Source organism: Ranitomeya imitator, chromosome 1 (genome assembly GCF_032444005.1).
Source record: "Ranitomeya imitator isolate aRanImi1 chromosome 1, aRanImi1.pri, whole genome shotgun sequence".
Taxonomy (NCBI): Eukaryota; Metazoa; Chordata; class Amphibia; order Anura; family Dendrobatidae; genus Ranitomeya; species Ranitomeya imitator.
The window spans coordinates 117,013,543-117,027,528 of NC_091282.1; the positions used below are offsets into that span (position 1 = coordinate 117,013,543).

Here is a 13,986-nt window from a genome sequence, read left to right on the forward strand (position 1 = left end):
TTGACAAGAGAAATATGCTAAGGGAGCCATCGAGTGGCGATAACTTTAGAGTAATTTTTCATATAATAAATAACATTGTTGGCAATGAGGGTATAATACACTTTTCATAGTGGCTACATTGGCAATCGTGTAAGCACAAATTTCTTGCAGTAACAGTAGCCATGTAAATTGACACCAAAACATGTTAAACATTTTTACACCTTTTTCATTTAAGCTACAACATGTGAATGAAGCTTTACCAGTAAATAAGACCTTTTTATCTTGCAGCCATTACTTTTCCTAATATTTTCTGTATGTGTTATAATGTTTTGCAGGCTTTATGGACTCTTTACATTTTTTTGGAAGCGTCGCAGCAATGGATGGTATGAATAAATATGCATGGCTCCACACATTTAAAATAAAATTATATACACAATGGGTATGCTGGAGGACAGAAACTGCTTTAGTAACATGACGCATCTACTGTAGTTGAAACGTATCAACTTAGCAAGTTATTACCTATCCAATGCCCACTGCTAAGATCCCCTTTGATCCTAACAATGAGGTCTGAAGTTTCTATTAGAACTGAGTGTTGACTGTGCGCGTGCGTTACTGCACCCATCATACAATACTTATCTTGTACATTATGTATTATAGTCATTTGTCAGTTAATAATTCTGTTTGTCATAGGACAGACATCGCCTTCACATCCCATGACGGATATATCATAGAGAGCGTCTGGGACCTTAAAGCGAGCTCAGAAGCCGAGACTTCACACAGGGCAGATGTCAGCTACATTATTACAGCAGTAATTGGGTTCTTGCTGACTTGTGCTGTTAACCTCTTAAGTGCTGCAATCCACCCAGACATTAGTTCTGGTGGCCATTGGCTTCCCTGCAAAGTGATCTCAGGGAGCTGATGGATTGCAACGACATTCGGGGGCCAGTTGAATGTGCCTGTACCTGTCATTTGATCTCTTCTATGATGTCTAGCCTGTGATGTGATGTATTTTATATACAGTGATGCTGCTTACTATATTGCTGAATATAGTACAAGTGATCACAAGATCACAGGTTCAAGTCCTCTAAAGTGGACTAACAAATAACGTAAAGAAAATGTTTTTTAAAATTGTAAACAAAAAAAATAATAAAGATATAAAAATTCAAATCACACCCATTTTCCACAGTTAACAGTAAAGTGTAAAAACATTAAAAAAAAACACATATGGTATAAACATGTCCAGAAAAATCCAATTTACTGTATATACTCGAGTATAAACCGACCCGAGTATAGGCCGACCCCCCTAATTTTGCCACAAAAAACTGGGAAAACTTATTGACTCGAGTATAAGCCTAGGGTGGAAAATGGAGCAGCTACCGGTTAATGTCAAAAATAAAAATAGATACCAATAAAAGTAAAATTAATTGAGACATCAGTAGGTTAAGTGTTTTTGAATATCCATATTGAATCAGGAGCCCCATATAATGCTCCATACAGTTCATTATTGCCCCATAGATGCTCCATATAAAGCTGTGCCCCATATACAATGCTCTGCACGGTTCATTATTGCTCCATAGCTGTGCCATATAGTGCTCTGCACCGTTCATTATTGCCCCATAGCTGTGCCATATAGTGCTCTGCACCGTTCATTATTGCCCCATAGCTGTGCCATATAGTGCTCTGCACCGTTCATTATTGCCCCATAGCTGTGCCATATAGTGCTCTGCACCGTTCATTATTGCCCCATAGAAAGCTGTGCCATATAGTGCTCTGCACCGTTCATTATTGCCCCATAGCTGTGCCATATAGTGCTCTGCACCATTCATTATTGCCCCATAGCTGTGCCATATAGTGCTCTGCACCGTTCATTGTTGCCCCATAACTGTGCCATATAGTGCTCTGCACCGTTTATTATTGTCCCATAGCTGTGCCATATAGTGCCCTGCACTGTTCATTATTGCCCCATAGCTGTGCCATATAGTGCTCTGCACCATTCATTATTGCCCCATAGCTGTGCCATATAGTGCTCTGCACCGTTCATTATTGCCCCATAGCTGTGCCATATAGTGCTCTGCACCGTTCATTATTTCCCCATAGCTGTGCCATATAGTGCTCTGCACCGTTCATTATTGTCCCATAGCTGTGCCATATAGTGCTCTGCACCGTTCATTTTTGTCCCATAGCTCTGCCATATAGTGCTCTGCACCGTTCATTATTGCCCCATAGCTGTGCCATATAGTGCTCTGCACCGTTCATTATTGCCCCTTTGATGTACCATCTAGTGCTCTGCACTGTTCATTTTTGCGCCATTGATGTACCATAGAAAGCTGTGCCATTGCTGCTGCTGCAATAAAAAAAAAAAAGCCATACTCACCTTTCTTGCTTGCAGCTCCCGGCATCTCGTCCCGGTGTCTCTCCGCTCTGACTGATCAGGCAGAGGGCGCCGCGCACACTATATGCATCATCGCGCCCTCTGACCTGCACAGTCAGAGCGGAGAGACGCCGGGAAGATGGAGCCGCGGAGGGAAGATGGAGCGGCGCCCGGCGTGTGGATCATGGACAGGTAAATATGAGATACTTACCTAGTCCCGGCGCTCCTGACGCTGCCCCTGCCTGTCACACTGTCTTCGGTGCCGCAGCCTCTTCCTCTATCAGGGGTCACCGTTACCGCTGATTAGAGGAATAAATATGCGGCTCCACCCCTATGGGAGTGGAGTCCATATTCATTTTTCTAATGAGTGGTCCCACGTGACCGCTGAAGAGGGGAAGAGCTGCAGCACCAAAGACCGTGGGATGGCAGGGGGAGCGCCAGGATTGCCGGGACTAGGTAAGTATGCCTCAGCGCCCTCTCCCCCTCACCCGCCGACCCTGCCACCCACCGTGACTCGAGTATAAGCCGAGAGGGGCACTTTCAGCCCAAATATTTGGGCTGAAAATCTCGGCTTATACTCGAGTATATACGGTATCTAAATATAAAATTATTTACCATATTTTTCAGACTAGAAATTGGGGTGGAAATTGGGGGTGCGTCTTATAGTCTGAATGTAGCCTGGCTTGCTTTGGGGGGAGGCTGCGATGGAGCGTGGTCACAGGAGCAGGCGGTGTCACTGCAGCTCATGATCTGGACTGAAGACCACCCACTTCCTCCTGTCCAGCGTGGCTGCAGAGAACCAGAGAGGCAAGCATTACTAAGTTATAATAATAATAATAATAAAAAAGTAAATAAAAGCACAGTACCACTTCTGTGATGAACTATAACTCCCAGCATGCCATAGGAGCTACAGGTCATGTTGTGAGTTAATGTTCTCCTCAAAGGCAAAAGGATAATGGTCAACCACTTGACATATATGGCACCTATGGTATCTTAAAGGGGACCTGTCTGCTGATGATACAGGCAGCGTTTATCAGGTACTGACTGTATGACTTCAGCCAGGTATGTTTTTCCCTGAAACGCTGAGGCATTTCAGGGGAAAACATATGGTACATTAAAAGTCACTGGGACCAAGCTGCACTGGAGATTAGCTGGATAGCTGGTTTCACAGCGGCTTCTCCCCATCCACTCCTATTAAGTGACAATATTCTCCCTGTGTGCATGTACAGGAAGAGACCGGTAAGGGTATGTGCCCATGATCAGTAAACGCTGTGGGTTGGATGCTGTGTGCTTGTGCAGCACTCAACCCGCAGCGTCAGCTGTTACAGCATAGTGGATGGGATTTCAACAAATCCAATGTCCACTATGCGTCCAGAGGCACCCGCAGAGACGGACATGCGACGCGCCTCTCCAGACTGCAGCATGTCAATTTATCCCATAGAATGTGTTGGATGCAGTGAATCCGCATGGTTCAGTGATCACATGCGGATTCACCTGCGTTCAATAGACGGCAGCGTTTTGGATGCAGTGAACATGCGCTGCCTCCAAAGCGCTGCCACTTCCGGATCGTGGGCATATAACCTCAGTCATTTCAGTAGGAGAGCAGAAGCCAAAGCACGGTATGTTTTTCTCTGAAATGCTGCAGCATTTCAAATTGAACATATCTGGCTTATATCGTACAGCCAGTGTCTGATACTTGCTGCCCGTGAATTATGCAGCATGTATCGGTTGTCAGGTTCCCTTTAAAGTGTTTGTTCAGTGCTGCTTCCGCATTGGGAGGTAAGCAGCATTGAGACCATCAGGTCTACAGATATCTGACGGGTGCTGATTTGCAGCTATCATTCAGGTGTCTTGGTAGGTTTGCTTTGATGGCCGGAAATCAGCATCACAAACTTCCCAATCAAGCAAACGGTGCCATAAAAACCTTTTAACTCATCAAAAAATACAAGATTTCTCCAAACTGTGCACACCATGATTTATTTTTCATCCCGCTGCACAAAAAAATAAAAAAAAGTGATTTAAAAATCATACATACCACAATTTGGTGCCAATAAAAACTCCTGCTTGTTTTATTAAAAAAAACCTTCACACAGCTCTAAACAGAAAAATTAGTTAGTGGTCAATTATCATCGTACTTATTTATTATGCACTGCTTACAGTATATAGCACTATCATATTCCGCAGCGCTTTACAGACATTATCATCACTGTCCCCAATGGGGTTCGCAATCTAAATTTCCTATCAGTATGTCTTTGGAGTGTGGGAGGAAATCGGAGAACCCGGAGGAAACCCACGCAAACACTGTGAGAATATACAGAATACTTGCAGATGTTGTGCTTTGTGGGAATTGAACCCAAGACCCAGGATTGCTGTCCCAATACAAGAGTGTTTCACAATATGTGGCTCTCTAGCAGTAGATCTCCACCATAAGGGTATGTGTCCACTTTCAGGATGGCCGGCGGTATCGCCGGAGCGGCTTAGCCGCTCTGCGGTAAGCCCCGCCCCCTTTCTGGGACGCGATGATGCCGGATGTGTTCACAGCACACATCCGGCATCATCGCTCCCCACCATAGGGCCCTGTGCTATATCTTGCGGCGACGCAGCGTCGCCGCAAGATATACGGACATGCTGCGATCTGAAAAGACGCGCAGCATGTCCGGAGTCGCAGGGCCGCCGCGTGCGTGTTACCACGCATAGTGGAGACGGGATTTCATTAAATCCCCTCCACTATGCTGTAACATCTGGACGCTGCGTGTCTGACGCTGCGTCCCTATGCAGCGTCAAACACGCAGCGTTTACTGCACGTGGACACATACCCAGACAGTGTCAGCAGACCACTCTCATAACAGCACATCAGCAGCAGAACCCCCCCATATCAGTGTCAGCAGCAGATCCTCCATAACTATGAAGTCCTCATAATTCCGTCATTACTGTATTTTGTTGAAGATAGATTTGATGGCGTACCATAGTCTCCTGTTGAATCTACCATAATTGTGGATAGATGTCAAAGCAGAAAAGGATTTCATGTGAAATCCCTTTTAAACTGGAAGTAGAAAAGTATGCCAAAGAACATGGGAATAGAGGAGTGGAAAGACACTTTGGGTCACCTCAAACCAAAAAAAGATACAGAAATGGAGGAAACAGAAGGATCAGCTGCAAAAAATGAACAAACCAAAAAAATGTTTATTTGGACATGCTACAAAATTGCCACAGTTAGAAGTGGAGGTGAAAGAGTGGATCATGCTTCACAGGAACAATGGCTTTTCAGTATCTACAAAAATGATCATATATGAAGCCAAATGTCTTGCTGCTGAGAAAGGCATTGTTGAGGACTTCACTGGATCACAATCATGGCGCCACAGATTTATGAAGAGAAGTGCTGTTCGCACCAAAATTAGGATTGCACACAAAATGCCAATAAATTATGAATCTTGTCTTTTCACAAATTTGTACTGGATGCAAGAAAGAAAATGGATTTGAAATAAGCCAGATTGAGAACATGGATTAAATCCTGTTAACCTTTAATGTTCCAACAAACAAGACTGCTGATGTGAAAGGTGACAAAACCATAACTGTGAAAACCTCAGGGGATGAGAAAAACCCATTACACGGTTGTATTATCCTGCTGTTTAGATGGCACCAAACTGCCTCCAATGCTGATTTTCAAGAGAAATAACATGCCAAAAGAGGCAAAACCAAGAGGAGACAAAGAGGAGACAAAGGATGGATGAAAATGTCATGAAGATATGTATAGAAAAAGTGTGATCCAAACATCCTGGAGGGTGTAAAGCTAGTGGGTGTAGACGGGCCGAGCTTACTCTGAAGGGGTGTGTCTAAGCGACTATCTGTTTTTCACTAGAGCCTTTGATGGTGAGGATAAGCTGGGCCACAAACAGTTGCCAGGTACCTCTCCAGCGCAGTCCCCTGGTCTGCAGCAGCTGACTGGAGGGTCAGAGGCACGGGTGTGTGTCAGGTCAGGGCAGGCAGCACAGGGTTAGTGAGAATGGCCAGTGTTAGTATTGGAGAGGTCAGACAGGATGGAAATCTAGCCAGGGTCCTTAAAGAAGAACAGAATACAAAGACAAGTACAATAGTGGACTTAATGGGCAGGAACAAATGTTTGGCAGAGAGTGGTAGGGGGAGCCGCCTGATAAAGGCCCTGCTAGCACAGGATAAGCCAGGGAAGCTAATCTCTGCAGGACCCAGCAGGGTTAAATTCCTGCATAGACCATCCACATCCGCCTAAGGCTAGATAGAAACACCATGCTGTAGCAGCCCTGTGGAGGAGTGCTGCAGGAAACAGCCTCAGTGAACCGAACTGATGCAAGTAGATACCGCACGGTGATCACAGTGAGTAGGGCGGCGCCGAGGAGGCCCGCAGGTTGCTGCTGGATGTCATATCCAGGATGACAGCTGCACAGTTATTATACACAGGTTCCCAGGATCTCTCTTCAGGTCCAAGGCCCGTCCAGTCCACCAGATAAAAGGTCCTCCATTGAACCTTTTTTGTATTTAGGATGTCCTTCACCTTAAAGATGTCCATGGACCTCTCAGGAACAGTGGTATAGGTCAGAGTAAGAGGCTTGGAGAAATGGTTAAAACCACCAGTTCATGGAGAGACATGGAAGGAATTGGGAATACTTAAGCTTACTGGGAGCTTAAGAACCCAATCATCCTGATGGGCAGAGATGAACTGTCGAAGGAAGCCTTTGAGGATCTAGTTACCTCTTTCCACTTGCTCATTGGTCTGCAGATGGTACGTGGAGCAGAAGTCCAGCTGGACATTCAGCAATTTGCACAAGACTTGTCTGTGCCACATTGTGAACTTACAGTTATGAAGTCCTGAACATCCCTGACCGTCGAGGGCCACCAAAAACAGCAAGTAATCAGCATGGTGGACTTACGTATGCTCACATGATCAGCAAACTTGGACCCTGCCCCCAGGACAGATTTTTTTTTCCTTCTAACAGAGTGGACAAAAGGCTATCCTGGAGGAATGTCCTTTAAATGACGGGGGAAGCCTCAATAATCCTGACCTGGTCGATTGATATGCTGAGGCTTCTCCAAGGAATCAGTCACATCAAAGTATCGAGAAAGGGCCTCTACCTTAACATTATTCTCCACAGTGTAATAATGCTTCTCATTTGGGAGCAATCTGAGATGTCACAGGAACCGTTTTTATTTTAAGATCGGCTGGCTTAATTCAGTTCTCATAAACCACGTCACAGGAACCTCAAATACAGCCGTTGCCTGGCACAAAAATAGGGAAACTTGGTTTTAGCCACTGGCTTCCCGTTTATGAAGGTTACCTGTTATGATCCGGTGACCTTGGAGCCGCATGGAACTTTCTCTGGAGTTGGTGGAAATTATACTGACCGCAAATCCTGAACTTAACTCCGAAACTAGAAGTAGCCGTGGGGTGTGCCTAACAAATCCTAGACACCTCGACAAAGCCGGAGGACTAAATACCCCTATAGATGGAAATAGGAATTCTACCTTGCCTCAGAGCAGAACCCCAAAGGCTAGGCAGCCCCCCACAAATATTGACTGTGAGTAGTAGAGGAAAAGACACACGCAGGCAGGAAACAGGATTTAGCAAAAGAGGCCACTCTAGCTAAAATAGGAAAGGATAGGACAGGATACTAAGCGGTCAGTATTAAAACCCTTCCAAAAATATCCACAGCAGAAAATACCAAAAAACTCCACCATCTAACTAAAGATGTGGAGCGTATATCTGCAACTCCAGAGAATCCAGCAAGACTGAGAAAACACTGACACAATCTAAGCTGGACAAGAGAAAACAAATGAATAGCACAGAATTATTAAGCACACAGCATGTGTGCCACAGAAACAAAAACCAGACACTTATCTTTGCTGAAATGGCAGCAAGGCAGGAGGAACCAGACAAAGATCCAAAACCTCCCAGAACCATGGACAACTGGCAAGGACTAATGAATCCTGCAAACCTAAATACCCCAGTCAGAGCTGCAATCAGCAGATACACCTGACCAGGACTGCAACTCAGGGACAACAGCATTACCACCTACAACCACCGGAGGGAGCCCAAAAGCAGAATTCACAACAGTTACCATGTTGAATGCTTTTTTTAGAATTAGGTCCCTATCTTGGGCGGACTCAAAATTTTCTTCCGTCACCCTTACCTCAGGAATGTTGACCTCTATGGATGCTATCACCGCTGCTGTGCCTGCCATCACCGCTGTGTCTCCCCGCCGGCCTGCCATCGGTCACTTGCCTGGTCCACCGTTGTCCGCCCTCTCGCTGCAGGTTCTGGTTCCTCCGGCTTCTCTCCTGGGTCCCGGTGCGTTCTCCTTCCTCAGTCCCGCCGCGTCTTTTCCCAGCTTCTGCTTGTGCGCTCTCCATGTGTCTGCACATGCATCGGGTCCCTTAAAGGGCACCCGCACATTTCATCTCTAAATTTATACTTTTTCTTGTTTCTGCCCAGTACTCCCAGGCAGCCAATCCGGGTGAATCCTTAGGTATTTCTGGACACCTCCTCCAAGGGGAGCTGCATGGTTATTCACTTGCTACCCGCTCTGAAACCCTGGCCTGAACTTGCTGTCTTTCGCTCATGCTCTGATTGCCATACGTTTACTGTTGCTCTGCCCTGTCCACTACCGCACGCTTATGTCTTGAGTGTCATCTCCTGTTCTCCATACACTGGTACCCCAGTACTCAGTGCTTGCAGTATCCTCTTCCCTTTTTACACCGTTTCTTTTCCATTATCTCCGCTTTTGTCCTCCTGTAGTCCCGTTCTTACGTCTGCTTCTGGTTTTCATCCCTTCCCGTCTGTATCCCAGTATCCATGTTCCCCGACTCCCATTGCTCTGGATCCTCCTTCTCCTGTGACTCCATTCTGCCCCGGCTCCTGTTCTTTGCCTGAGCCGTCCCTCTTGGTATCTGTTACTGTGGTTCTAGTGACCTCTGGGCCTGCTCCTGACAATCCCTCTATAGGGTTGGTCTCCACTAGGTCAGCTCGCCCATGGGTAGGTCTGTTCCATGGTCCAGAGGGTCCACTCTTAGCATTCGCCTTCCTGCGGCGTCACAGATGCTACTAACTCACCCATATTACATAGAAGGGAAAGCCGTTGGACTCTGGGGTTGGTGAGACTTCTTTAGAGCCAACCTGTCTCTTCCCAAGCAATTGAGGTCTCTGCCACTCCTGAACAAGTCTCAAAACAACACATAATCGGGTGCAATAAATCCTGGACCATCTTATCACTCTGGCCACCGGATAGTCTTTAGCATCCCCATGAATGCAGTGGACCCTCTTCCCAGGGATCAATTAGAGAGGGAGTGTGGCTCTCACAAGAGTCACCAAACTCCCTAGTCTACTTGTCCAGTCATTTGCAGACCATTCACTGTTACAGGACAAGCTTGGGGCCTCTCGCTGGGTGGACAGTTCACACTGCAAGCCGAAAATGCGTAGAATAAACACCGGCATCCCATGCTACATTCCATTTGCTTGGTGGTCGGGGGACAATGGGAAGCTATATGACCTGGGCTGAGACAGCACATTACATAAAAACAGTGATCAAAAATATTGGTTAAAAGTAGGTGCCCCGAAAGGAAATTACAGATGTGGACACTGTTGTTTTTGTTCGTTTCACGTAACAGGAAAACGGTTACAGAATGGCCCGATTTCACACTATGTTCGATTTTATCACTTGCAGAATTAATTTCTTAGTCTATGTCCTATTTTGTCCATGTAAATAGTTTTACATTAGAAAAACGTTATTTGTGAGGTTTCGGGAACATTATAACTCTATTGGTACGGGAAAAGGAGTCCCGCGTTTAATAAAACACATGAGAGACTGTCACGGGGGAATGCAGAGGCATTGCGGTTTGCGGGTTTAGAACTGGTCGCTTTACCTGAAAAAGGCGGTGATCTTCATAAGCTGCTATTAACCCCTTCCCGACCCATGACGCCACGTAGGCGTCATGAAAGTCGGTGCCAATCCGACCGACGCCTATGTGGCGGCATGGAAAGATCGCGTCCCTGCAGATCGGGTGAAAGGGTTAACTCCCATTTCACCCGGCGTGCAGGGACAGGGGGAGTGGTAGTTTAGCCCAGGGGGGGTGGCTTCACCCCCCCGTGGCTACGATCGCTCTGATTGGCTGTTGAAAGTGAAACTGCCAATCAGAGCGATTTGTAATATTTCACCTATTATAACTGGTGAAATATTACAATCCAGCCATGGCTGATGCTGCAATATCATCGGCCATGGCTGGAAACACTAATGTGCCCCCACCCCACCCCACCGATCGCCCCCCCAAGCCACCGATCTGTCCGGTACACTGCTCCGGCTCCCCTCCGTCCTGTGCTCCGCTCCCCCCGTGCTCTTGTCCGCTCCCCCCGTGCTCCAATCACCCTCCCCGTGCTCCAATCACCCCCCCTGCACTCCGATCCACCCCCCGTGCTCCGTTCCACCCCCCGTGCTCCGTTCCACCCCTCCCGTGCTCCGTTCCACCCCCCCGTGCTCCGTTCCACCCCCCCGTGCTCCGTTCCACACCTCCCGTGCTCCGTTCCACCCCTCCTGCGCTCCGATTCACCCCCCATGCTCCGATCCCCCCTCCGTGCTCCCCCCCACCCCATCATACTTACCGATCCTGCCGGGGTCCGTCCGTCTTCTCCCTGGGCGCCGCCATCTTCCAAAATGGTGGGCGCATGCGCAGTGCGCCCGCCGAATCTGCCGGCCGGCAGATTCATTCCAAAGTGCATTTTGATCACGGAGATAGATTATATCTCAGTGATCAAAATAAAAAAAATAATAAATGACCCCCCCCCCTTTGTCACCCCCATAGGTAGGGACAATAAAAAATAAAGAATTTTTTTTTCCACTAATGTTAGAATAGGGTTAGGGTTAGGGCTAGGGTTAGGGCTAGGGGTAGGGTTAGGGCTAGGGGTAGGGTTAGGGGTGGGGTTAGGGGTAGGGCTAGGGTTAGGGTTAGGGCTAGGGTTAGGGTTAGGGTTAGGGCTAGGGTTAGGGCTAGGGTTAGGGTTAGGGCTAGGGTTAGGGCTAGGGTTAGAGGTAGGGTTAGGGGTAGGGTTAGGGCTAGGGTTAGGGCTAGGGTTAGGGTTAGGGTTTCGGTGTGTGCACACGTATTCTGGTCCTCTGCGGATTTTTCCGCTGCGGATTTGATAAATCCGCAGTGCTAAATGGCTGCGGATTTATGGAGGATTTATCGCGTTTTTTCTGCGCATTTCACTGCGGTTTTACAACTGCGATTTTTTTATTGGAGCAGTTGTAAAACCGCTGCGGAATCCGCACAAAGAAGTGACATGCTGCGGAATGTAAACCGCTGCGTTTCCGTGCAGTTTTTCCGCAGCATGTGTACAGCGATTTTTGTTTCCCATAGGTTTACATTGAACTGTAAACTCATGGGAAACTGCTGCGGATCCGCAGCGTTTTCCGCAGCGTGTGCACATACCTTTAGAATTAGGCTATGTGCACACGGTGCGGATTTGGCTGCGGATCCACAGCAGTGTTCCATCAGGTTTACAGTACCATGTAAACCTATGGAAAACCAAATCCGCTGTGCCCATGGTGCGGAAAATACCGCGCGGAAACGCTGCATTGTATTTTCCGCAGCATGTCAATTCTTTGTGCGGATTCCGCAGCGTTTTACACCTGTTCCTCAATAGGAATCCGCAGGTGAAATCCGCACAAAAAACACTGGAAATCCGCGGAAAATCCGCAGGTAAAACGCAGTGCCTTTTACCCGCGGATTTTTCAAAAATGATGCTGAAAAATCTCACACGAATCCGCAACGTGGGCACATAGCCTTAGGGTTAGGGTTGGAATTAGGGTTGGGGTTAGGGTTGTGGTTAGGGGTGTGTTGGGGTTAGGGTTGTGATTAGGGTTATGGCTACAGTTGGAATTAGAGTTAGGGGTGTGTTGGGGTTAGTGTTGGAGGTAGAATTGAGGGGTTTCCACTGTTTAGGCACTTGAGGGCCAAACGCAACATGGCGCCACCATTGATTCCAGCCAATCTCGTATTCAAAAAGTCAAATGGTGCTCCCTCAATTCCGAGCCCCGACGTGTGCCCAAACAGTGGTTTACCCCCACATATGGGGTACCAGCATACTCAGGATAAACTGCGCAACAATTACTGGGGTCCAATTTCTCCTGTTACCCTTGTGAAAATAAAAAAATTCTTGCTAAAACATCATTTTTGAGGAAAGAAAAATGATTTTTTATTTTCACGGCTCTGCGTTGTAAACGTCTGTGAAGCACTTGGGGGTTCAAAGTGCTCACCACATATCTAGATAAGTTCCTTGCGGGGTCTAGTTTCTAAAATGGGGTCACTTGTGGGGGGTTTCTACTGTTTAGGCACACCAGGGGCTCTGCAAACGCAAAGTGACGCCCGCAGGCCATTCCATCAAAGTCTGCATTTCAAAAGTCACTACTTACCTTCTGAGCCCCGACGTGTGCCCAAACAGTGGTTTACCTCCACACATGGGGTATCAGCGTACTCAGGAGAAACTGGACAACAACTTTTGGGGTCCAATTTCTCCTGTAACCCTTGGGAAAATAAAAAATTCTGGGCTAAATAATTATTTTTGAGGAAAGAAAACGTATTTATTATTTTCACGGCTCTGCATTATAAACTTCTATGAAGCACTTGGGGGTTCAAAGTGCTCACCACACATCTAGATAAGTTCCTTTCGGGGTCTAGTTTCCAAAATGGGGTCACTTGTGGGGGGTTTCTACTGTTTAGCCACATCAGGGGCTCTGCAAACGCAACGTGACGCCCGCAGAGCATTCCATCAAAGTCTGCATTTCAAAACGTCACTACTTCACTTCCGAGCCCCGGCATGTGCCCAAACAGTGGTTTACCCCCACATATGGGGTATCAACGTACTCAGGAGAAACTGGACAACAACTTTTGGGATCAAATTTCTCCTGTTACCCTTGGGAAAATTAAAAATTGCAGGCTAAAAGATCATTTTTGAGAAAATAATTTTTTTTTTTTTCATGGCTCTGCGTTATAAACTTCTGTGAAGCACTTGGGGGTTCAAAGTCCTCACCACACATCTAGATTAGTTCCTTTGGGGGTCTAGTTTCCAAAATGGGGTCATTTCTGGGGGATCTCCAATGTTTAGGCACACAGGGGCTCTCCAAACGTGACATGGTGTCCGCTAATGATTGGAGCTAATTTTCCATTTAAAAAGCCAAATGGCGTGCCTTCCCTTCCGAGCCCTGCCGTGCGCCCAAACAGTGGTTTACCCCCACATATGGGGTATCAGCGTACTCAGGACAAACTGGACAACAACATTTGGGGTCCAATTTCTCCTATTACCCTTGGCAAAATAGGAAATTCCAGGCTAAAAAATAATTTTTGAGGAAAGAAAAATTATTTTTTATTTTCATGGCTCTGCGTTATAAACTTCTGTGAAGCACCTGGGGGTTTAAAGTGCTCAATATGCATCTAGATAAGTTCCTTTGGGGGTCTAGTTTCCAAAATGGGGTCACTTGTGGGGGAGCTCCAATGTTTAGGCACACAGGGGCTCTCCAAACGCGACATGGTGTCCGCTAACAATTGGAGCTAATTTTCCATTCAAAAAGTCAAATGGCGCACCTTCCCTTCCGAGCCCTGCCGAGTGCCCAAACAGT

At 46.9% G+C, this 13,986-nt stretch overlaps 1 long non-coding RNA gene across 1 annotated transcript in view; it reads right to left on the bottom strand.

The window, feature by feature from the left end:
- Window positions 1-3,000: 3,000 nt before the first annotated feature.
- The window catches only part of LOC138657635 (uncharacterized), a 38,794-nt gene continuing 27,808 nt past the window's right edge, over window positions 3,001-13,986 (bottom strand). Inside the window, exon 3 of the long non-coding RNA XR_011317103.1 lies at window positions 3,001-3,139. This is a non-coding gene — a long non-coding RNA (uncharacterized lncRNA). The remainder of the gene's footprint in view (window positions 3,140-13,986) is intronic.